The sequence below is a fragment of the Mytilus edulis genome, chromosome 1 (assembly GCF_963676685.1).
Source record: "Mytilus edulis chromosome 1, xbMytEdul2.2, whole genome shotgun sequence".
NCBI classification, from domain to species: Eukaryota; Metazoa; Mollusca; class Bivalvia; order Mytilida; family Mytilidae; genus Mytilus; species Mytilus edulis.
In genome coordinates this window covers 87,196,461-87,222,929 of record NC_092344.1, presented here as the reverse complement: position 1 = coordinate 87,222,929, position 26,469 = coordinate 87,196,461, and the positions used below count along the sequence as shown (strand labels likewise).

General features: G+C 31.1%; 1 protein-coding gene across 6 annotated transcripts in view; it reads right to left on the bottom strand.

The window, feature by feature from the left end:
- Positions 1-26,469, bottom strand: part of LOC139515255 (protein starmaker-like) — a 107,735-nt gene that overhangs the window by 79,951 nt on the left and 1,315 nt on the right. For 3 of the 6 annotated variants that reach the window (XM_071304842.1, XM_071304822.1, XM_071304856.1), the window contains exons 2-3: positions 23,501-23,553; positions 21,903-21,965 (exon numbers count right to left, since the gene is read on the bottom strand). The gene's annotated coding sequence lies outside the window, so the exon portion shown is untranslated. Of the gene's footprint in view, positions 1-10,147; positions 10,274-21,902; positions 21,966-23,500; positions 23,554-26,469 lie in introns of all 6 variants that reach the window. The other 3 variants (XM_071304834.1, XM_071304850.1, XM_071304830.1) reach the window with 2 other exon arrangements.

Genomic DNA, 26,469 nt, shown 5'->3' with positions numbered 1-26,469 from the left:
TGCATATCCAGAAAATTTCATAAGTGGGAGCCAACTGACTGCCAAAGAGCCGGGCCCACTCTGATCATGCTCCAGTGATTCCCTATATAACCAACCTAATTTTTCCCAGAAAAGGGGGAGGAACCTCTAAATACACCTCTGTAAACTATGGATCAACATTTAAAATGGACTCCTTTAACATTTAAACTGAACCATTGTGTAAAATGTTTCTAATGACCTCTCTCCTCTTCAAATTGATCTTCTAAATTTCTAGAAATAAATGCATTATAACTGACAGACAAAAATTAAGTTCTTTCATCATGTCTTTTTACTATTAGTATATTACATTAATTTAACCAATATTTCTTGTTTTTCTTTCATCAAAAGACTTTTTAAAACACAATTACTCATATGATGAAAAGATATTTATTAAATCCTTCAAAAATAAATTTCAAACAAATTTCAAAAAAGGTTTTTTGTGTTTGAAGTGAAATCAACCCCTGTGGTCATTAAAACTAAACATATTTTTGTTGTTTTATATAAATTTATCTCGCTTTGAAAATTTACTTAAAATTCTTTTGAGGTTTGAAGATAAGAGAAATGTGGATCTTTGCTACTTAAATCTGTTTGCTGAATTAATTTTGTTAGTCTTCCTAAACCCTTTGAGATGTAAAATGTTAAATGTTGCAAAAAGAAAATGTATAAATGGACTTACAGAAAGTCAAAAGAATAGTTGTGTTAATTGATAAAACATGAAGCAATTTGTTTTTGGTGGAATCCCCTTGCAGAGTGATTGGAAACTTCAATACTAAAATAAATTGTAAATAAAACTTTCTAATAGCTATACTCAAAACAATATCAATTGACTTCAGCAAGGGATTAATGGTATGAATTAATATCCAAACAAAAGTGATGGTTTATTTGGACTCACTTTATTTCCATAAGCATGCTTCTACAGTTTTGTAATTGTTACCAAAGTAGTTTTATCAAAATATTATCCAAAATCAAAAGCAAATTGCTGATTATTATAGACAATTATACAATATCAAAGTGAGACCAATAAAAGCAAAAATGATATTACTTATCTTACAAAGATAGCATATAAAAATAAGTGTGAATATTTTCAATAGAAATGTAGGTCACATTGATCGACTTTTTGTTTAAAAGGAGTAGGTCCAGTAAGACCCCTTTTCGGCCCCAAAATATAGCAGTTTTACAAAATTGTTAAAATGTAAACTTTTAGTTATTTATTGTACAGTAGAATGCTTCTGCTACATAAATAATGAGCGTTTTTTTACAATACAATGCACATATATCAGGTACTAGCACCATTAAGTCATGCTAAATTACCGAAATCTTCACAATTCTAGCATTTTAGTTAAATTTTAGACGGTTTTTGTGTGAAACGAAAGTGGCCGCATTCGTGTTGATCCTTAATATTAAAATGTAAGTTGTATTTTATGATAATACATAAGATATATAAAGATTGAGGATGAACACGGATGCGGCCAATTTCATTTTTGACGAAAACCATCTGAAAAGTGACATTTTTCGGCATATTTGGTAGATTTTTCATATTTGAGCTTGAATCGGGTCGTTTTTTATGACAAAATCAGTTAAAATCTTTCACATAAACTAATTGATTCAAATGAAATAGACACTTAAGTGTTTAAAAAGTGGTCACAATCTTTCGTCAGATGAACCCGAAATTTGAGGCCAAAATCAGTCCTTACCGGACCTACTCCTTTCCGTAATACATGTACCATAGACAAAATCCTGATTTGATGATACAACAAAAGCAGTAACTTAATCAAGTAAAACATTGAAATATCTCACTTGTAATTAATCTCTTAGCCAATTTTACTAAATAGTAATAGTTGAATTTATTGAAACAGGATATTAAAATATCAGAAAAGTTCACATCAATTGCATACACCTTTATCAATTCAGAATTGATTCTTAGCTAGGAAGGACTGGCTAAAATAAGCCATGGAAAATGAAAAAAAAATCACACATAAAATTATTGTTTTAGAGGAATTAACTCCAATAGTGCTCTAAATTGTTTACATATAGAGAACAGATCAAATAAAAGCAAAGAGAAATTCCACATTTAAGCAAAGTAGGGATATTAATTTTACCACAACAAGGCTCATTTGAAATTTAATGAAAGTGAATAAACTTCACAAATAACATTGATATCCACCAAGGCTTAATAAAGGGGAATAAACCCCACCAAAGGACCTTATTGAAATGTAGTGTACAGATTAAATAAAGGGGAAGTAACTTCAACAAGGATCCCTTATTGAAATGAATTGAACAGATTTAGTAAAGGGGAATTAACTCCACAAAGGATCACTCATGTTCTGTAAAGTTTTAATAAAGGGGAAGTAACTGAAGGATCACTTGTTGGAAGTGTTTAGTACAGACTAAATAAAAGGGAATTAACTCCATCAATTTTCACTTGTTGAAATGAAGTGTTAAAATCAAATAAAGAGGAGGTAACTCCACAAAGATCACTTGTTGAACTGTATTAAACAAATTGAATAAAGGAGAATTTACTCCAACATTTAAGATGACGTGTATAAATTTATTGAACAAATCAAATAAAGGGGAATTAACTCCACCAAGGATCACTTGTTGAAATGTATTGAACAAATTAAATGAAGGGGAATTAACTCCAGCAAGGATCCCTTGTTGAAATGTAGTGAGCAACTTAAATAAAGGGGATATAACTCCAACAAGGATCACTTGTCAAAATGTATTGAACAAATTAAATAAAGGGGAATTAATTCACCAATGATCACTTGTTGAAATGTAGTGAAAAGATTAAATAAAGAACTCATTCTTATACATCATTCATTTTCTCTATCAATTTTTTTTACATTGTAACGGAAAGGAAACTTAATTTGGCAGAGTCTAGTCATCCCCGTTATTTTTTCTCCAATGCAATTTAGAAGCTAGCCATTAAATCTTAACACTAACTTAGTAATTAAGTTTATATCTCATCTCCCCTTTTTTTAACATTACTTGCTATTAGATATCCGAAGTATTTATCGATACAATGAAAATGATATGTTTTCCATGCATGATTTAAGTCTTTTATGTTTTTTCCATAAAATTGCACAGAATTTTGGCAGATAATCTTAATTTCATAATTGGCATGATTCATATACATATATTTTTTTTTTGTAAAGGGGAAGCCTCATATTTTTTGGTCAATGAAATAATTTTAATGGTAAATGCAGCATATTACTGACATTTTGTAAAATTAATTATATTTGTGGTAATTTCATAATTTTGTAAACACATTATATTAATTTGTCTCCATTGTTTCAGCCTAAATGAATGAATCATTCATCAATATAATCTAAATTCCAACATTTATGACAGAGCAATTTTATACTCTAAACTTTGTCTAATTATCATTCTTCAATAATTAACATTCATATGCATTCATGCTTTGTTTTAATTACAAGTTCACAAAAAAAAATTGTGAAAAAATTATAATTATTGTAAGAATGTATCATTAGATCTATGTTAACATCTCTGAAAAGTAAAAAAATGAACTATTTTGTGTTTGAGTCATGTTATATACATGTATAAAAATTTTAGCACCTAACACCACTGTCTTGTTAAAAAAGAGGCATTGCTTTAGCAGATCCAGAATACAATTTAAAAGAATTTCATTAGTTTAGAAATAAACTTCAATGCACAACACATAACATCTTTTTTTTTAAAAAGATACTCCAATTAGTTTTAATCAAGTCGAACTAGTATTTTGTTTTCCTACCAGCATGGGTGCAAACCATTATCTAATTCCCCCATCATTCAAATGAAGTTTTTTTTATAATCTATAAAGATGTCAATAGAAATCATCCTATTAATTGTCTGTTAAATTAGTAGAAAGTATTTTTTAACAAAACTCATTCATTATTCAAATTGACATTTATCCTTCATCACATCAAGTTCACACTGATTTCAACTTTTGATCTGCTCACACCTTTCTGATAGAAAATGATCTTGTAAATGTAATAAATCTTCCCATTACTTACTACTTACTCCAGTTTAAACCTGATTTACTTCAAAGTTAATATATCAATCTTCTTTATACTAAATGCAGGTTCTAATGAATTTTAAAATTAGACACCATATTTAATTTAAACAAAAAAGAGATAATCAACGGTATTCTTGGTTATAGTTTAAAAGTGGAATTGAAACAGGCTTTGGCTACTCTGAAAAAGACAACTCTGACTCTCTCTAAAGCCCTTCGTTTTTTATAAAGATTTTTTCATATTTCCGTAAAAACATTTAATTGCCATTCGGACAACTGTCCACCAATGAGACCAAAGTACTAGGATGTAAACTTCATTTCTTTTGTCTCATGAGTTTCTTGCATTTTTGACATACCAATCAATTTCAAGCTTTATACATTGATGAATGAAATAGTATGTGGGGTTTACACCAATGAGACAGTAACCCAACAACACACCAACCCAAACTACATCTTGAGGTCAACATTATAGTCATAACAATAGTCAGGTGTCTTCTTTACAATATGTAAAACTCTGAATAAAGTCTAAAAAAGAACTTATACCATAGACCTACCATCAGTGCCCAGTACTCGAATTGATAGAATAAAGTAACCTACATCAAAAGACTGCCTTTCTGTTCTGATTCTTAAACTTGGTTATCATGTCAAAAAATTAGTGTCAACTACATTGAACTCTTTTTTTTTTAATCTAAAAAAGTTCCACTTTTGCTCTGTTATATATCAGGCAGAACTTATTCTTAGAATTATAGAAAAGAACCTATTCTACATTGCAGGTACATTGTACCTCAATACAATTATCAATATCTTTAAAGCATAAATATGTGGTCAGTCACTTGTACTTTGAAAGGAGTAGGTCCAGTAAGACCCCTTTTTGGCCCCAAAATATAGCAGTTTTACAAAATTGTTAAAATGTAAACTTTTAGTCAGTTATTGGATAGTAGAAAGGTTCTGCTACATAAATATGGGCTCTTTTTGACAATACAATGCACATATATTGAGAACTAGCACCATTAATTCAAGCTAAATTACTGAAATCTTCACAATTCCAGCATTTTAGTTAAATTTTAGACGTTTCCGTGTCAAACGAAAGTGGCCGCATTCGTGTTCATCCAAAATATTGAAATGGAAGTTGTATTTGATGATAATACATAACATATATAAAGATTGAGGATGAACACGGATGCGGCCACTTTCGTTTTTGACAAAAACCATCTGAAAAGTGACATTTTTTCGCATATTTGGTAGATTTCTCATATTTGAGCCTGAATCGGATCGTTCTTAATGACTAAATAAGTTAAAATCGTTCACATAAACTAATTGCATCATGTGAAATAGACACTTAAGTGTTTAAAAAGTGGTCAAAATCTTTCGTCAGATGAAACTGAAATTTGAGGCCAAAATCGGTCCTTACCGGACCTACTCCTTTCAGTTGAATATTGCAATTATACCTCTAAGTTGGTATTGCAACAGATTATCTCTCCTGATGAAAATGTCAATTGTGAAAAAACAATTTGAACTCTAAGTTGGTATTGCAACAGATTATCTCTCCTGATGAAAATGTCAATTGTGAAAAAACAATTTGAAGTGTATTGACCTTCTGTGTCCAGACATCCGGAGATGTTCATCCTATCTTCAAAGTTTTAATCTAAACCTGACAAGAAAGTAGTGGACATAACTTTGTAATTTGACTTTTACAATGTGACAACACCAATGCCCTGTCTTGGACAACAATAAATCTCTTCAAATATTTATAAGTCACAGAAGATGCTATGCCTTTATTATTTTAAGGGTATTGCCAATAAACTTCACTTTGCTAGAATGAAGGAAAAAATTGATTATTATTGAAGGCCGCTGGTCAGCTTGTGATTAAATTTGTTGTGCTTTATGATCACGCTAAATACGATGCTTTTCAATCATAATAAAACTAGAATTGATTTTTTTCTAAATTTGACATTGGCAGCTACGGCCAAGTCATGAAAAAATTGAATTGTTATTTCACATCATCGTGTATATAATCAAAACTGACCATGTGAAAAAATGCAATTTCACTGAAAATGACAACCTGTTTGTATTCGTTAGGATCCTTAATTTACCATACATGGCTAAAATCTTATCAGTGGTCAAATTTACACTTTTATTTGCAGACACATTTTTCAACATAGCAAATCAAAACCTATATATTCAAAGGCTAAAAACAAAAGCAATCTTCACCTCATTACACAAATGATTCAACATACCTATAGTACAATGCAAAACTATTTTACAGGAGTTAACATTGAAAAGTAACCCTCTGTTTTATAGCTGTATATGCAACCTGGCCTAAACCCATGCAACTGACCAATGAAACCTATGAACAAGAGATGACTTAAAATTCATCATTAAGAACTCTTGTTTAGTAGTTTCCTAATGTAAGCAGAAACTTTGAATCAAGATTATCTTGATAGGAAACCCAAGCCGTGGATTATCATATCAACTTAAGGAGCTTAATCATTTCAAATACAGAGGCATTGTACCAATTTAAATAGATGAATTCCCTTACATGTGATAGAGTATCAATCCACCAATATTAGTGATAAAGAGTATCAATCTACCAATATTAGTGATAAAGAGTATCAATCTACCAATATTAGTGATAAAGAGTATTAATCCACCAATATTAGTGATAAAGAGTATCAATCTACCAATATTAGTGATAAAGAGTATCAATCTACCAATATTAGTGATAAAGAGTATCAATCTACCAATATTAGTGATAAAGAGTATCAATCCACCAATATGTGATAGAGTATCAATCCACCAATATGTGATAGAGTATCAATCCACCAATGTTAGTGATAGAGTATCAATCCACCAATATTAGTGATAAAGAGTATCAATCTACCAATATTAGTGATAAAGAGTATCAATCCACCAATATGTGAAAGAGTATCAATCCACCAATATTAGTGATAAAGAGTATCAATCTACCAATATTAGTGATAAAGAGTATCAATCCACCAATATGTGAAAGAGTATCAATCCACCAATATGTGATAGAGTATCAATCCACCAATATTAGTGATAGAGTATCAATCTACCAAATGTGATAATAGAGAATCAATCCACCAATATGTGATAGAGTTACCAATCCATCAATCCACCAATATGTGATAGAGTATCAATCCATCAACCAACCAATATGTGATAGAGTATCAATCAACCAATATGTGATAGAGTATCAATCCACCACTATGTGATAGAGTATCAATCCATCAACCAACCAATATGTGATAGAGTATCAATCCATCAACCAACCAATATGTGATAGAGTATCAATCCATCAACCAACCAATATGTGATAGAGTATCAATCCATCAATATGCGATAAAGTATCAATCCACCAATATGTGATAGAGGATCAATCCACCAATATGTGATAGAGTATCAATCTACCAATATGTGATGAGAATATTATATCAACCAAAATGTGATAGAGTATCAATCCATCAATCCATCAATATGCGATAAAGTATCAATCCTGACCAATATGTGATAGAGTATCAATCCACCAATATGTGATAGAGTATCAATCCACCAATATGTGATATAGAGTATCAATCCACCAATATGTGATAAGAATATCCATCCACCAATATGTGATAAAAAAAAAGTATCAATCCACCAATGTGATAGAATATGAATTCACCAATATGTGATAAGAATATCAATCCACCAATATGTGTTAGAATATAAATTCACCAATATGTGATAGAATATGAATTCACCAATATGTGATAGAATATGAATTCACCAATATGTGATAGAGTACCAATTCAAAAAATAAAATGATTGAGTATCAATCCACCAATGTGATAAGAATCTCAATCTACCATTACGTGAAAAAAATAGCAATCAACCAATTTGGAATAGAATATCAATCTACCAATATGTGATACACCAAAAATATCAATTAGTAGGTGCACAGCTTCATGTCCTGGTGTAGAACAGTAAAATTTTGGTGGAGTTCTGTCAAGTTAATTTCAAGGATCTTTAGTACAAATTGATATATCAGAAATGGCTAAGTTAAAGTTTGGTATGGGAGACCCTCAAAAACAATGATCAAATATTAAACTGTTGTAGAAGAATTTGTGCAGTAATTTAAAATAAAGACTATTGCCAACTATATGGTATAGGTTTTTCTCATTGATGAGGGCCGTATTGTTGCCTACAATTGCTCACATCCACTTGATTGTGGATAGTTGTTTCATAGGAAATCATACCACATCTCCTTATCTTATTATTTAAGTGTTACGTACTGATGGCATCTAAATCTTTTTTTATGTTTCCAATCTCTTTCCTGTATCCCATTTAGATCACTTTTTGACAAGTTCAAATTACTTTTTCCAAAATTTAAATAATCAAAGTTAAATATCGTTTCACCCAAAAATTTACTTCAATTTATAAAATTTGTCTGCTACTTTTACATCTTGCAGGTCACCTTTCTCGATGAAAAAAATAATTCTTAATGTAAGAATTTCAAAAGTTACAGAACACTGCTACCTCTTAAATAAAACAGAAAAATATGAGGCCAATATACATATGACTGTCACAATATTCAATAAATTGTCAACATAAAAATTTTCATTATTTTCAGTAATATGATAATAATATATCTCTAATGTTTTATTCCCAACATTTTGTTCAATGTTTGAATTGCCAAGGGAATCTTGGTCTGTAACTTGAAATAAAAACTTGGTAGGAAACATGCAAAGTTTCTCTTTCATGCTGGAGGGAGTATCTAACAAAAAATCTAAAATATCATTAAATTAAAACCAGAAATAATTTAGTACTCAAAGTTCTCAGTTACAATTCAATTTCTAAATGAAAAAATTCAATTACCAGCCGACACAAATGTCTGTGAGGCTTTGAAAAACTGACGGAAATTTAATTAAAACTACAAACAAAATACACGACAGATATTTCATATAAAATTTCACAATAAAGCCAAGCTTCCATCGAAAAAAAATCTTCAAATTCGTCTTTGTCATAATTAACCCAATCAAAATAAAACAATTTGCATCCCAAACTTTCTACCCCTTTCTTAATCCACTGGGAAAGACAATGGCATAAAATATTTAAGAGAAACAACATTCAACGCTACTTAAGACTATAGATTGCATGTTAACAGGACATAATTACAGAAAACCAAAGTTTTTTTTTCCTAGATAAGATTGTTTTAAATTTACTTTTAATTATATGATCTATAAACTAGATGGCAGAAAGAAGAAAATGTCAACAGCAAATTTCTTTTAAAGAAATTTAAAATGTGATTACTATAGGAAAAAAAGGTGCACTCACTGAAATGTATATGACACCTGCTTTACTGATGATGATTAGATTTAGTTTTGAGAGAATTTAAGATAAAAGGTTCTATTACAAATATCACCTCAGTACAATCATTCATTAAAACATTAATGTAGTTGACCTATTGATCATGAGATGAACACTGCAACACAGACACACATCTTTCTATCATGTAATAGACCAAATATAGCTTTCATTTTGCTTATAATATCTGAGAAATAGACTAAACCTACCATGCACAAATGAATTCTTAAATTAGGTTAATGTCAGATCATGGAAGTAATATTCAAATATTACTGCCATGGTCAGATCAACCCTGCCAGATAGATAATTCCAGGGGAATCACTGATCACTGAAGCATGACTGGAGTGGCGCCCCCCTTAGGTCAGTAAGTGACCCCCACCCCAACCCCAACCCACGCTAATGATAAAATGTTATGGACCCTATTATGTTACTGTTCACCTTACAACCATTCCATCTAGGGTTGAAGGAAACCTACTAGTAATTGGTAATAGAATCTGAGGAACAGATCTAACAAGGAAAACTCAATATTGACCAATGAACCATGAAAACAAGGTCAAGGGTCAAATAAACCCTGACAGATGGCCATATAAACCTTACAATCATTCAATATATTAAATACATGTCCAGTAATTTTATTTCTTGTAGTAAAATATTGTTGGGGTCTGTTGTAATGTACAATATATTTAATAATTCCTGGTTTCATTTTATATATTTACATCTTTTAGGCAGGAGCAAATTCTGCATATTTACCTGTAGTCAACTTTCTATCAAGTAGATTTAAAATTGGGAGACAATTGCTAGACCCTCAGTCAAAGCCTACTGAAACCAATTTTTAACATTAGAATACTGCCACTGTAGATCATTACCCTCACAATTCTAAAAAAAAAATAGAGGTAAGATAAATTAAAGACAGGCACCTGGACACTTTTACATCAAGACATTCTGGAATTTTCAGGTTTTCTATATTGTTAGGAAGTAAAAGTCCACTAGAGATATATTCCAGAATGTGCATACCTGTAAACTATTTACTGATGGCTAATTTTCTATACAATAGTTCAGACAGATGAATCAACTGAATAATACACTAGAGGGTGAAATGAAAAATTTATGAGTTTTAAAATTAAATTGTTTTCAGTACTGAATTCAATTATCTTAGGAAATTGTTTACCTATTTAAAACTGCAGCCACCGGCAGAATGAGTGTAAATAGCATAAAACATTCAAACAATGTGTTAAAAATTGATAAAAAAAATCATCGTATTAATCATATTTCTAACTTTTTTTAAATACATTTTTTATACTGCACAATTATATCATCTCTTAGTACAAAGGGAAGAAAATTTCTCGTCCAGTTTCTGACAAATAAGACAATCCATGGTAAAGTCCATACAACAGAATCAAATATGGATATTTCATTTGATTGATGATAATAAAACTTCACTCATTCACCTGAAAACATTTCAGTGAAGTAAGGTGCTAATCAAGCCAAGGTGATTGTTTACTGAAAATTATCATAATAAACAAAAACTAGAGGCTCTCAAGAGCCTGTATCGCTCACCTGACTTTTCTTAATAGGTTTTTGAAATTATATAAAAACAAGAATGTGTCCCCAGTACACGGATGCCCCACTCGCACTATCAATTTTTATGTTCAGTGGAACGTGCAATTGGGGTCAAAACTCTTATTTGGCATTACAATTAGAAAGATGATATCATAAGCAACATGTGTACTAAGTTTCAAGTTGATTGGACTTCAACTTCATCAAAAACTACCTTTACCAAAAACTTTAACCTGAAGCTGGACAAACGGGCGTACAGACGAACGAACAGACAGATGGACGAACAGACCAGAAAACATACTGCCCCTCTACTATCGTAGATAGGGCATAAAAAGATAAAATTTGGCTACAAAGTAACAACACTTGGCCAGCACCTCAAAAGGAAAGGAACAAACATGTATGGTTTCATTCAATTCAGTGGTTCTCTAAAAGAAGAAATTTGTATGTACTTTCCATAAGGTCCTATGTTAAACTAAGTCCCCTGTTGGTGGCCATCTTGGATGATGGATTGGCTACAAAGTAACAACACCTCATAAGGAACATTCATGCCATATTTGGTTTCATTTCAATCAGTGGTTCTCTAAAAAAGAAATTTGTATGTATTTCCCATAGGGTCCTATGTTAAAATAAGTCCCTCGCTGGCGGCCTTTTTGGATGATGGATCGGCATTCAGTGGTTCTCTAGAAGAAGTTCAAAATGTAAAAATTAACGAAGACGACGACAGACAACGGACGACAAGTAATGAGAAAAGCTCACTTAGCCCTTCGGGCCAGGTGAGCTAAAAAAGGTGTCAAATTAACTATCTTTAACATTTATTGATAATTAACTAGTGTAATGAAAAGTAAAAAATAAATGTGGAATGTGTCCATGGAACACAGATGATGCCCACACTTGTCTATCATATAAAGTAATAAAGGGACATAACTGAAAAACAGTAAAAGTGACGCTACCCAATTTGTTCTTGATCTGGTTTTTGTAGTAATAAGTATTGTGTAAGTTAGGTTTCATAACATTTGGTTGAGGCTAACTTAAGTTAGAGAACAGAAATGAAAAATTCATCATTTTTTTCAATTGTGAAGGGGCATAACTCTAGAACAATAAGACTGACATCCCCAAAAATCAAACTTGATTTGTATTTTGTAGTTATAAGCATTGTGTATAGATGCATAGCATTTTGTTGAGGCAAACTTAAGTTAGAGAACGGAAACAAAAAATTCAGCAATTTTTCCACTTGAAAAGGGGCATAACTCTGGAAAGTTGAAGTGAAACCACTAAAAATTCAAAATTGATCTGTATTCTGTAGGAATAAGCATTGCATACAAGTTTCATAACATTGAGATAGAGATTGGAAACCAACTTTGGGCCGTACAGAATGACATAATGTACAGACGCACAGACACACAAGGTCAAAACTTAATGCCCCCTCTGCTATGGTGGGGGCGTGACAAATAATGTTATTCAAGGTTGTATTTAATTAATCTATACAATGTACTAGTAAATGTTACATACTGAGAGTATAGATATCTGTGTTGGTCTACGTATGAAAGCCTTGTGATATCTTAGTAGTGAGAGAATAGATATCATAATATTTAAGTGACACTTGGAAATGTCTGACTGATTATGATAGAATAATGTGTTGAATTACTTTGAAATCAGTCTAACTACATGTATCACAAAACTTCACAATGATGTACGAACTTTGAAAATGAGATCAAGTTCAGATGTACTCTTAATAAGATAGACATGTACTCCTTAGAAGGATCTTATAGAAATCTTAAAAATCTATCAAAATAAAAGGACATGACCATCTTTTAACAAACATACCACAACATGATAACATATGGGATATAACTTGATTATTACTGTACTTTTCTAGTACTGTTGTATTTGATGATCTGCTTTCTCAATTTTATCTACTTCTGGATTATTATTTTTTTTATGCATTTTTTGGAATTGTTTTGACTTCGCACATTTGTTATTACTTTTTTCCTCTATCATTTTTCACAAAGATTATGTCATATTGTTTGTGAAGTATATAATAGAAATTACAGTTGATAAAAAAAAATAGTACAACACAATTAGTAAAAACTTTACATTGGAAAAAAGCGGCAGACAATAGAAAGAAAATGTGTTCTAAGCAGTGAACTACAACCATGTAATTTGTGCAGTTGATGTAGGTTTCTTTTAACTGACAACTTTATTTGCATTTCTTTGACAGGTCTTTGTTCGTAAATTGTCTGTTTTATGTGGAAATCAGAGCGCTCTAATCTCCAAGCAAAAATTGCTATTTCAGATTACCGATACATGCAAGACTGAAGTAATTAAAAGGCATTTAAAAGCTTTGTTTTCTATTTCAAAAACTTAAAATACCATATAGTATTAGAAAATAATCCTAGCCTATGTTTGGTAATTAGCCATCAAATAAAGAATTATCAAAATAGTGTAGGTTCCTTTCCTTAAATTTCAAGGACTAAAATGCTTAAATTGCCATTTTATTAGCATTTTATGAATTTTGAAACTTAACAGCAATTCTCAGAAGAACTGTAGTCATATAATTTTTCAAATCCTCATAATCTAAAATTTACAAAATGCCATATATATGCATAAAACACAATTATTGAACAAAAACAATATAAAATTGCAGTCTCTAGCCCAATAATATGAATCGTATATTACAATTATATTCTTCTTAATGTCAACTTCAATCTTAGTCACCATATAATTTCTTCTAAGTTTGCAATAATTCTTCTGCAATTATGTAAAAGTTAAATACAGCTCCACAACTGATTAACTCCATAATTATAACCATTTGAAAAACATATCAGCAACTAGGATAATGGCCAAACTATGTCATTTTATTAAAAATCACAAAAAATTTGAATATCTGAAAGTACTGCTTTAATGCTTCAATATATATCAAATTTCTGGCTTTCTGTCAATTCAGCCATTAGACAACTGGTCCGAGACCACCATTGTCGTCCCTTGATTTTCGTTGTTCACAAATATAGTCCCTAGTGTTGACAGTGGGTTACTTGCCATTAATTTTTATACCCCTTCCAAATTTATTTCTCCATGTTCACTGCCTCAAATTGCAAGAAGGGGGTTGAAATTACACTGTAAAAAAATTTGGGTCCAGAATTTTAAAGGAAAGTAGTGATTTGGTCCAGCTGAAAAAGGTTGAAAATGAGCACTTCGGAAGCTGTCAAAAGATTTCAAGACGCCCTAAACATAAAATTGGCCATATTTTGAGTTAGAGGCGATGAAGTTTTCTATAAATTTGATATAATTTGTCCCAAAAGTAGTACAACACACTGTAAAAGTTTCTTTGAGAAAGCGCAGGTGGGATTTTTTTTATTTTCATTTATGTTCTAAAAGAAATGCACTACGAATTAATTGTGTTCTCGGACCTAAGAGGTGAAATCTGTAAATATAGAATTTGTACTCTGGCAACTTCCCTAAATGATTTGATGGTGTCAACTTGTCAAATAGCATGAAACTAAAGGATTTAAACTTTTATTTTATAGAATTTCTGCCAAAACGACCAATTTTGACATTTTATGGTCAAAATAGGCATTTTATAACTTTTTCAATATTGATGCATAAATGGCATCCTGACTTTCTATCTGACAGGTTTTTATGTGTCAATATTTGTGTTTCTATGCCTTTACCTGCTTCTTTTACTTATTTATGAACTCTGAATCTACAGAAAAGAAGTTTATCTCAGATAAAATGTGCAAAATGTGTTGTATGAATGACCCTTGTCTAACGCCTTGTTTGGATGAAGGCAATAGTGGGGAGCTTGGTATATAAAATTTGATGTCCATATTAGAGACTTCACTAAATTTGTATCAAATGCACTTTACAATGTCTATTGTACCTGTTCCATTTCACATACTATATTTCTTTTCTTCTGTAGGATAGCAAGTGGTTTAAATATAAGCCTGTTGAGAATAAATTGCATGAAAGTTTTTCCCTAAAAAGGCAAAAATCTTTGTTTCAGCCCATACTGCTTGTAAGAAAAGTTATTTGCAAGAGTCTTTTTGTGCTCAGATTTGTTGTATCATGTCACATGAGTATAGAAATGATAAAAAAGACACACATTTTTATTTTTTATAGCCTCAATATGCATTTTTAAATGTAAATATGTGGCACGGCCTTAATTGACCCTAAATTTTTTCCAGTCTTACTTGGCCTAAGACCCTTTTAAACTAATATGATATGTTATTTGTAACTTTTCTTTCCATTTAAAGTACTTTAAATACATATGTAAGGATTATTTATAACCAAAAAGCTTCACAAATTTAAAATTGCTGGAAAATATTACATCTTCATGTAAGGCTCCACTTCATTGAAAAACCTGAATTTTTAGGCGCAGGCTCATATAAATTTGACTTATGAATAATTATGCCAAGTCTGATAAATCAAATGAGTACTCTATTGCTTTTAGTACATGATAAGTTATATATTAAGGCATTTAACAAGTATTTTTTTGCAATATTTAAATTTTTAAAGCCCCAAATGTTGATAGTTGAAATTTTTCAATTTTAACGTCAAAATTTTACACGCAAAGATGAGTATAGAACTAAACTTAATGTCTATAATATACATCCTATTGTCATGAAACTTTGTAAGTAGTGTTATAATACATTAAGCTTTGTTCATACCAAGTTTTTTTAAGATTTGTCTACTCTTTCTACCCTATTAGGTCCGAGACCACCATTGTCGTCCCTTGATTTTCGTTGTTCACAAATATAGTCCCTAGTGTTGACAGTGGGTTACTTGCCATTAATTTTTATACCCCTTCCAAATTTATTTCTCCATGTTCACTGCCTCAAATTGCAAGAAGGGGGTTGAAATTACACTGTAAAAAAATTTGGGTCCAGAATTTTAAAGGAAAGTAGTGATTTGGTCCAGCTGAAAAAGGTTGAAAATGAGCACTTCGGAAGCTGTCAAAAGATTTCAAGACGCCCTAAACATAAAATTGGCCATATTTTGAGTTAGAGGCGATGAAGTTTTCTATAAATTTGATATAATTTGTCCCAAAAGTAGTACAACACACTGTAAAAGTTTCTTTGAGAAAGCGCAGGTGGGATTTTTTTTATTTTCATTTATGTTCTAAAAGAAATGCACTACGAATTAATTGTGTTCTCGGACCAACTAATCATTCTATAAAATTAAGGATATTAACTTTTGGGACAAATACAGGAAAATCAAACAAAAATATTTTTATGTCTGTTTTTGATTGCTGAAAATGTTTGATTTAAAAGTTCATTAATTTTCTGTCATAAACTCATTACAATTTAAGATCTTTTAGTTGGATTTCCATGGAAACTTATCATTAAGTTAAAATGCCAGACAATTTTGACATTTCTCAAATAAGTCAAGTCGATTGTTGACAACTATCCCACTCAATAGTCTCGGTCAAATATTTTTCTTTAGAATTTGATTCTAAAAATTCCATGCTAAAACCCATTCTATTGAGAACTCTGTTACATACAAGTATGGTGCCAAAACCACTTATGGTTCTATTTCTCTATAACCAAGTTTTTTCAATCAAAATTAAATTGCTGCCTAATCAATCATCATATGAAATGTAGAAATGATTTTTTCGCCATCAAATCCTCTTTAACTGATAAAACCATTATTCCAAAAACACAAAATCATTTCTTGGGCCCTTGAGTCTTAAAAACCCTATCAAACAATACAAAAGCGGCTTTAAATCAAAAACACTTAAATTCTTGGATCTATAAAAACAAAAGGATTTTCAGAAACAATCATCCCATCCGCTATAACAGACTTAAAATTCCTGACCGGAATCGTAACGAAGTCATCAATGTGACGGACATATAAAAAAACCTTTCAAAGACCATGAATCAAAAAAGTGTTTCTACAGACAATGTTATTTGAAGTATTTGCTTGCAGACAAATCTCCAAAAGAAGCAGGAAATTCAAATATTGTGTCGTCTGCTAGGACCATTAAAACAATAAACATAAGTGACATGACTTGAGTCTTCCACTCTTTTATTCATCATCATTTAATGTTTTGTCAAATGCTTATGTTTTTTGGAAATTATTCAAACTCTTACATCTGGCTAGCACATTCTAACTTTCTTCACTACATTTTTATGTTGACGAAAAGACAAGAGAACATAGTAATGTTTTTTGATGTTTCAGCACTTATTTTTAGGCAAATGACTTCAAGCTTTTTTGTGTGTTTTAGTAAATTGTAACAGTTGTGTTGGGGACAAAAGTACAATCAGGATGAAAAGTTAACAACTTTAATCTTTTTTGTGTGCTTAATTTGGTTGTAGCAGTTGTGTTTGGGACAAAAAAAACAATTAAAAAGAGAAGTTAAAATTTTGTTTTCCAAATCAATAAAACATGTAAATTTCATACATTGCTTTCAAACAATCATGATTTAGCATATATTATAAATCCATATGCTTGTCCTTTTAAATAAATAAGACTAAACTGTTAACCTACAAATTAATTGAAATATCACTACTAGAGTTAAATTTTGGGGCCTTTTATAGCTGACTATGCGGTCATGCATAATGGCTTTGCTTATTGTTAAAGGCCGTATGGTGACCTATAGCTGTTAATTTCTGTGTCATTAGGTCTCTTGAGGAGCCCATCTTATTTACTATATTAAAAATAAAACTAACAGAATTTACTGTAGCATTGGGTAACCTTTACCTATTTTTCTTTCAAATGACATGTAGATATAGATGCCATATCTGGAACTGGACCATTTAGTGAAACAGAATTATTCTGATTTCAAAGTTCTCCTCCCTACATTTCTTGATACAATGTTTACACTTTATTTAGTAATCACGGCAGAATATAACTTCATAGATAAATGGACCATAATGTGATCTAAATAACAAATTATATATTTAACTCAATGCAATTCATTGAACCCTAAAATATAGGTCAGAATGAATATTATTATAGGATAATGTTATAGTTTTTAATGCAACAGTACACCAAGATATATGATTGTAGTCACTGAGTATCTCAGATCTCAGATCTGAATGACTTAAAAAGTAATTGAAGTCATATAAGTGGAAATAAAAAGGTCAGGGTGACCTATTTTATAGGAAGCTTTACTACCAAAGATTTTTCCTTACATTTATTCTGACTGCTGGTCACATAGAATAGGAATTCTGAACTGTGAAACAAAACTTAAAAGTTAATGAGACATTTAAGATAGGTTAGCATGACCTTATTTTATAACTCCCTCCGAATATTAACTCAGGTAATACATGTATGTTTGTAGGTCAATCTGTATCTAAATCTGAACTAAAGTAGAACTTAAATATCGAACAAACTACATACTGCCCAGCACACTAGCATACCAAGACTGTGTCAAATCAGTGAAGTAAACTGATACAACTTTCATGACAGATCTTTACAGAAATAGCCACAGATTGAAATATTCTGTGAATTTTCTATGTTTTTGGGTTACTGTCATATTGATGCAGACCCAGGTGTCCTGTTATTCATAATTATCAAAATACTGAAAACAACCTCTGATGTTAAAATGTTGTTTTATAAAATGGAAGTCCACTGTTCAAATGATATTTGACAATTGTCCTCCCAGTTGCAGCTGGACTCTTGATAACAGAAAAACAGTATAATTGTTTCACTATAAGAATAAAAATAAAAGCTTCAGAGTTCAGAAGTCTACTCATCCATGGAATATTACACTTAAATCAATAAATATTTAGTTCGGTCAAGCACTCAGTAAACAATTTAATGTAAATTATTCATTTTTAATCCTTAAAGTCATTAAAACTGCATAATAATAGGATATTTCATAGTCAAATAATTTTGAATTTCCCAAAAATATTTATTGAAAGTTTATTCTTTTGATTAAACTTAAAATTCAATTTTAACAGAAATCTAAATTAATTTCAATGTCCCGATAAAAACATCTGACAATTTCAATTTGCATTTTTTCAATTTATCACAAATTTTATTTATGATATTTTCTAATTCATCAATAATACAAATTGAAAACTAATTTTTGTAACAACTGCTTCTTAAGATACAACATTTGGTCCAAAACGTGCTAAAATTAAAGTTTTTAACAATGATCTTCAACAATCAATAGCTAAGAAAAGCTGTTTAAAACTATTGACAGATTTTGTGAACGTGAATGCTAACTTTAATCCTTTTATCCCATTAAAGGTGATTCAACTACTGCATCTAAATATATTAACACATTTATACATATTTATTTTATTTGTAAAAATAACATATTCACATCTTGAAATTACAATCAGCCTTGAAATGATGGGTAAAGATTTTTTATGGTGATACTTGTCATATTTTTGGTCATTTTTCTTTGAAGGGAGTGACTAACGGCTTTTAAAAACATATTTTATGTTTAAAATTTCGGAAGGATGAAAAAATTCATGGTGACAGTTTTAGCCCCAGGAAAATAGATTTTGTTGACACTTGGGAAATCATTTTTAGTTTTTGACAATTTTTCGTACAATATTTTTTATTACATTTTTAGAGTCTTAACCATAAAATCAGTAAAAACAAAAGAGGTCACTGCATAATCATATGTGGTAGACAAAAATTTATTATTGACACTTAATGACCACTGTCCAGTGATGGTCATTTATGACATATTATGACCATTTGTTTTATGGAATAAAAAAATTCAGGTAGGTCATTTGTCATCTGATAATGGATTTTATTTGTGAAACATGACAAGTATTGTAACTTTATTTTCTTTTTACATTATAATATTCTTTAGAAATAAAAAGTGATTGTCTTTACAAAAGTTGTCATAACAAAAATATATAATGTATAACAAATAAATAAACATAAATATAAAAGTGTATTCTCATCTCTAAGTTTGTAATGACTTAATTGAAACATAAGTGAAGAATTCTAACATTGTTTTAAAAGCTAAGTTTCAAGGGTTTAGCATTATACACTTATCTACTGGCTATGAGACCAATTGCACATTAATTGTCCCCCAAGACACCAACTATAATTCCCCAATGTGAAGCAGCAATCTTCAGCTACTCTACAAAGGCTTTAAATAGGCAAAATTACTAACCAACCATTATATCTCCAAGACCTAATTAGGCTAACTTTACAAAGGTAATAATATGCATCTTGACTATCACATAAACTGTAAAAATGTGTACTGCCACAAGACCTCATCAAGCAACCTTTAAAAAATTTCATAGGCAAACCAACAGGCAAAGTCAGGATATCATCAATAATTCATCTGGTAAAGTTTGGTAACATTCAGCCCCCTTATTTTCGGAGAAGAAATTAAAAATAAATTAAGCTGGATGATGCACAGGACAACTATAGATGGCTCACACTTGATGATGGCAAAGCTCATATGGTCCTATTGGTCCAGGATAGCTTCTTTTAAAAAAGAGTGTCATATAGCAACAATAAGTAAACAAAGAAGACAGACAGTCACAGCTGTCACCTTATACAGCACGAAAACCAGTGACAACATAAAAAGGAAACTTTCACAACTATATTGAGAGGGATATCTAACAACAGGATAAACTGATTATTGAAAAGTGTTGTCGACAAATCTAGTTGTGTTCTGACTTCTAATTGAAGTGTTAGCTTACTCTAACCCCGAGTGAATAGTCCTATTAAATCCAATCAAAAGTAAATTTTGTCAAAATGCTTCCTACCTCTTGACTTAGTTTGCAATTTACATCAAGTCTTCAACAAACAATAGAACATTAAAACAAATTTACGATAAAAACCTCTTTGAAAATGGCATCATCGCTCTTGAAATATAAAATGTCAACAAACTGATACTAACGTATTTATGAAAACTACAAGATTTTGCAATTTTAATAAGTGTACCATTAATCTGAACTATTCACATTAAATCACTTTAGAAAAACAGGAAATATTATTGATTTTAATTCCTTCCAAGTCTGATTTTAGAAAAACAAAAAAAAACTTAATGAGTTGCCAAGAGCAACATCACTTGACCAAGAGACAGAATTTTTCAAATAACCTAACTAACAATATTAAAGATATTAAATAGAGAAATTAAATTTGACAGATAACTCAGAAAATTTCCTGCTAATCAATACATGGTCCATATGAAATTGACATCATTTGTGTTTATTTCAAATGGAAATATGAAAATATGATATTTTGATTCCAGAAATAAATTTCATAGCCTAAGAGGTTAAACAAAACAATGGAAAATAATGACAAAATTGCTATTGATTTTTCAACATAAAAACAGTCTTTATGACTTAAAATTAAAACAGTTGTTCAGGAAGCCAATAGATCAAAATTGGAAAATTTAAATTGCCTTATAGCTTATTTCAAAACAAGTCAAGAGAAGTCTGGGTTCTTCAAAGGAGAAAAGTAAAAAAAGACAAAACATCTGATGCTTCAAGGAGTGTGAAATGCTTACATAAAATTTTTGCTCAATATTGACTCAGTCTGACCCATTATAAGTACTAGGTTTTCTAATGGTAGACACCAATAGGAAATGAAACCTTTAAAAGATAACGATTGTTGTTTCATAGTTTTTTTAGTTCATGATACCATGAGGTCTTGATGTCTTTTGTAAAATTATGTTCCACACTGGTGGCCATATTGACTGCAAGGGAGAGCCAATGAACATAAAATTAAGAGTTGATCGTATAAGCATCATTCCTGTAGAACTAGTTCTAACATGCATTTTCAATGACAAGGGTACACTTAAAAAACATGCATAAATGTAACCATAAAAGGAATGGTTTACCTTCATCCATGATCAGGCCTACTCTGGATTCAGAACCACATTTTTAATGTTCCTCCAGCTGACATGTTAAAAAGAGTCTATCCAGAGTTCTGCTAGGTGAAACCTTTAAACTCTTATACCATGCAAATAGTAAGCAGAGTTAAGAGACCTCTGATTGAAATGAAATCTTAGAACAAACATTTTTACCTTATAAATATGCTCACTCCTAATTCTACTTTTCAGTTGTACTGTTTTGTTTTTTGAAAGGTTCTGAAATTAAAATGAACATGTACAGCTAATCTCTTGTAAAGAGATGTAAAAGGCAACAAGAGCAAGCAATTACATTCATGAAGATTTGATATATTTTTACGATGAAGCATTAGATAAACGAAATTGATTGGTTAATACATGTATGTGCTTGCTTAATTATTGTCCAGTGGCATTATGATGATGGTAGGTCGAAATAGGTTTCTAAAAAAAAGGCTACAGCTCAGAAGATGGGATGTGGGTATGGGGAAGGGCTTATTACATTATAATAGAACTTGGGATGTGGGTATGGAGAAGGGCTTATTACATTATAATAGAACTTGGGATGTGGGTATGGGGAAGGGCTTATTACATTATAATAGAACTTGGGATGTGGGTATGGAGAAGGGCTTATAACATTATAATAGAACTTGGGATGTGGGTATGGGGAAGGGCTTATTACATTATAATAGAACTTGGGATGTGGGTATGGAGAAGGGCTTATTACATTATAATAGAACTTGGGATGCGGGTATGGGGAAGGACTTATTACATTATAATAGAACTAAGGCAGACATGTTGTGAAAAGTTGATTTTGATTGAACTGATTTTTCAAACCATTTTAAATCTAAATTAAAATATTGATTTTGCTATAAAACTTGATATAATTTCCTGTTATGACAATTATGAAAACTGCACAGATCTAATTCATTATGAGTAAGAGGATATGTCAGGTTACCCTTTAACAGGAATTCAATAGGACAGCAACACAACAATGCAGAGAAACCAACATAAAATCTAGAGTTCAACCTTTGTTGATTAAGACCTGCATATCTTATAACAAACTAGGATTTTATTTAGTTGAGATTTAACAGAGATGGACATTACTGGGCAAATTAAATTGACAAAGAGTCCTTGTATCTCTAACTACTTCTATAGCATACATGCTTTTTCACAGAAAATTGATGGCAGAAAGTAAACATCTTTACGTCACGTCACGTCAGGTATCTAAACCCCCAATCCCCCTTCAAATGTTCCAAGGTCAACAGGGCAATTCATTCTTAATATAAAAATTGGAATAATCCTGTACTGACATTACCATTACCCATAATAAATCCCTTATACAAACAAACAGCTTCCTTGATTTTTCAACACCTGACATTAAAAGCTATAATATTCCACTTCCTGTCTTAACCAATAAACCTATATTCTTCTGTCAAATTGCTCCAAATTTATTTAATTGAACATTAATACATTAATTTTAACCTTCAAAGTGCCTCATTAAAAACTGAATGCTTTGATTCCAACGTTTATATTATGGGATTATGCTTTGACCTTTTTGCTTCAAATCAGTTAAAAGAAGCTGCCGACTTTCTGGCAATTTCAAGATTTAAAATCTTTAGAAATTTAATCAAAAATTTCTTCTTTTAATTACAAATTTATGAAGTTTCAAGTTAATAAAAGAAAATAAAGTCTAAAAACATATGTAGATAATTATATGTAGATGAATTCAATTAATTTGTAGGGACATCAAAGGGTGCAATGGATTTGATACTTACACAAAGGTGTTAATTTCATTTCTGAACATATGTTTTAATGTTTCACCAATTCCCTGAAAGAGAAAATTAAAAATAAACATCATTACTGAGTTGAAGCAAAACAAATAACTTCAGAAATTTCATTAAATGAAAGTTTGGGATTTTGACAAGTCATCAAAGATAGGCAGCTTTAATGGTAGTTGGTACACTGGGAAACTAAATTACAAGACAAAATTTAATCTTTTAACTAAAAAATAATAAATTGATGGCTTTCATTTTTTCAAGTGTTTTTCTGTTGTTTTCAGATGCAAATCACACCACTATACATTGCAAGAATAGCACTGTGAGCCCAAAATGCTTTGAAATATTTTGCATACTTCAATGAAAAAACACGGTTTTGACATTCTTTTAGTCAAATCTGGGTCACTGTAAAAAAAACTTTTCTTTTATTGCTAGTTCAAACCTTGCAGTTCAATTTTCTCTAACTTTTCACTTACTGGTAAAATTTCAGGTCCACATCTTTTGGTGGTCCTTATTCTCTTCTATTTTGTAAAAAAAACCCGAAAAAACACTGAAATTGTGATGACTGACATGAACTCTTATTTACAGTATGTGAGATGGACGTAAATAAGTTTCATAACATTTTGTTGAGGCAAATTTCAGTTAGAGAACAGAATCAAACAAATTCAGCATCAGTATAAGTGGTGTCACCAAAATTCAAACTTGATCTGTGGTATGGGGTAATGGGCATTGTGTATAAGTTTCATAAGATTTGGTTGAGGCAAACTAATATATCTTAATATTCATTCACTGATCAAATTGTGTTACCTTTGCTTGCACTGAAGTCTTGTATGTTAAATGAATGCAGGGCACCTAATTTGGCATAAGACTTGGTTTTCAACCAATTAATAGATCTATTTTGTGTTTAACAACCTATCAGCACAAACAGCTATATTGCAGCATTAAAAGGACCAAAACACAACAAATTGTATTGCATGAATCTTTAACAATCATTTTTTTTTTTATGAACATTATATTTTAATTTCATTTCTACATCTATCAATTGTCTATAGAAACTTCAGACAGGCAATCTTTAGACAAAAGTTAAAAAACACAATTTGCCCACCTATCAACCAACTTTTGTTTGCAAGTGAAACTGTTAGCTGTTTTATATCTTTTAAATGGCATGTATAAATGGCTTTTAACTTGAGAAACCTCAAGCCAGGTGACTGATGAATAGAAATGTGGTCTTCTGATCATCATCACCCTTGCCAAAGTGGGGCTTAGTTTGGTTAAGTTAAATTTACCTTCATTTTCCAGTGGCTGAGTCCAAATTTTTTAACCTTCATCCTGGTCAACCCCAATTACAGGACCTACCTAATGTTTGTATTGTTAATTTATCCTCATTCAGTCAGAACATCAATGAAATATCTGCCACTGGACATTAAGCAATCAATCAATCTAAGCTAAGATTTAATATTTTCAAGCCTGGCAACTTTAGTCATACCCTTGGGAGGTCTCTGAAATCTCATGTTCCTTTTATTTGTGTTACTGTTTCTTTCATGCCTAGCAAGAAAGTAACTGATCATTTTGGCGTTTAGTCTTTCTGTCAATTTTTTTTGCAGTATTCACCGTAGGGCCATGGTAAAAAACATTGGTCAGCGATACCATGGTGTTATCTGAATGGGTGTCATACTTGTTATAAATGTGGTGTTGTAGTCCATCTTCTTAGGGTACAAGTGATATTTCAAATCAAGTTATGTTATTTCAAAATACAGCAGAGCATGCAGAGAACACACAAACTTTTGGCTTTTAGTGCTTCAAGCACATCAGATTATGCAAATGTCACAGTGTGAACATTCATGGTTTTGTTTTTCTTTAGCTTAGGCCAAAAAAAATCACAGGTCTGTTTAACCCTTTCGCCGATGAGTCCCGGTTTACCGGGATTCACGCTTCAGACAGCTGACGATGAGTCCCGTTTTACCGGGATCGGAATACATCTTTTATGTTTCCCGCTCAAAACAGTGCAAACATGAGTTATCTTTCTTTGATGAATACCCGGATGAAAGTGTAAACATGGCGCTTCCGTTTGTTGAAAACCGTGTCAAAATCAGACGAAATTTATGGAATTTACGAGAATTTGAAATGAGGGAACATTTTTTTTGAAAGAATATGGAAGAATTGAAGCCAAACTAGTATACTTTTTTGACGTAAAATGTCGTTTTATATACAAAACACTTGGAATGGACATCGTTCAGGGTGAGGAATTTGTACAACCTCATAAAAATTTTCAAAATTTTGCCGTTTTGGGTTTAAAAATTACGATTTGGGGTCGAAGAGCAGAATTTCGAGAATTTCACCTAGATAATGCCGAAAATTTGAAAATTTGAATATTTTATGAATAAAAAATTATCAAAACATGAACAAAACTGTGAACATGGTGTTAGTGAATAAAATAAATACACAAATAACTACAAACAAGTTTTTATTGACATTTATTGTGAAGATCTCCCACTTGAGTAATAGTAGTCAGGGAAGCCATCGTCTCAGAGTAGCTTCTCTCTGGGCAGCAATCGGTGAAAGGGTTAAGGTTACATGCTTTAAAAAAAAGGGTATTCGGTATTTCCATTTTATTTTTTCATTTTATATTTTGTGACATGATTTTGAGCGTGCCGTTTCGTCTTCTTGTGGTCTGAATTAATCGTGGGCCGAGTTTACCCGTAATTTTAATGATTGGATTATTTACCTTTGTTAATGGTTGGAAAAAATGGCTGCAAAATGTTCATTACATCACATGAGTCACGAATTTCCTTAAAACAGCTATCATATTTACGATTATGAACATTGGAAGTATCAGGCAACACTATCTTCACTTTTGACATGAGTTCAGGTTATTTTTCACTTTATGATGGAAATAAAATGGCTTAGGTTCTCGCTCAAAATATGGTCGTGTAACCGTAAACAGACATATATTTTTTTATGGCCTTAGA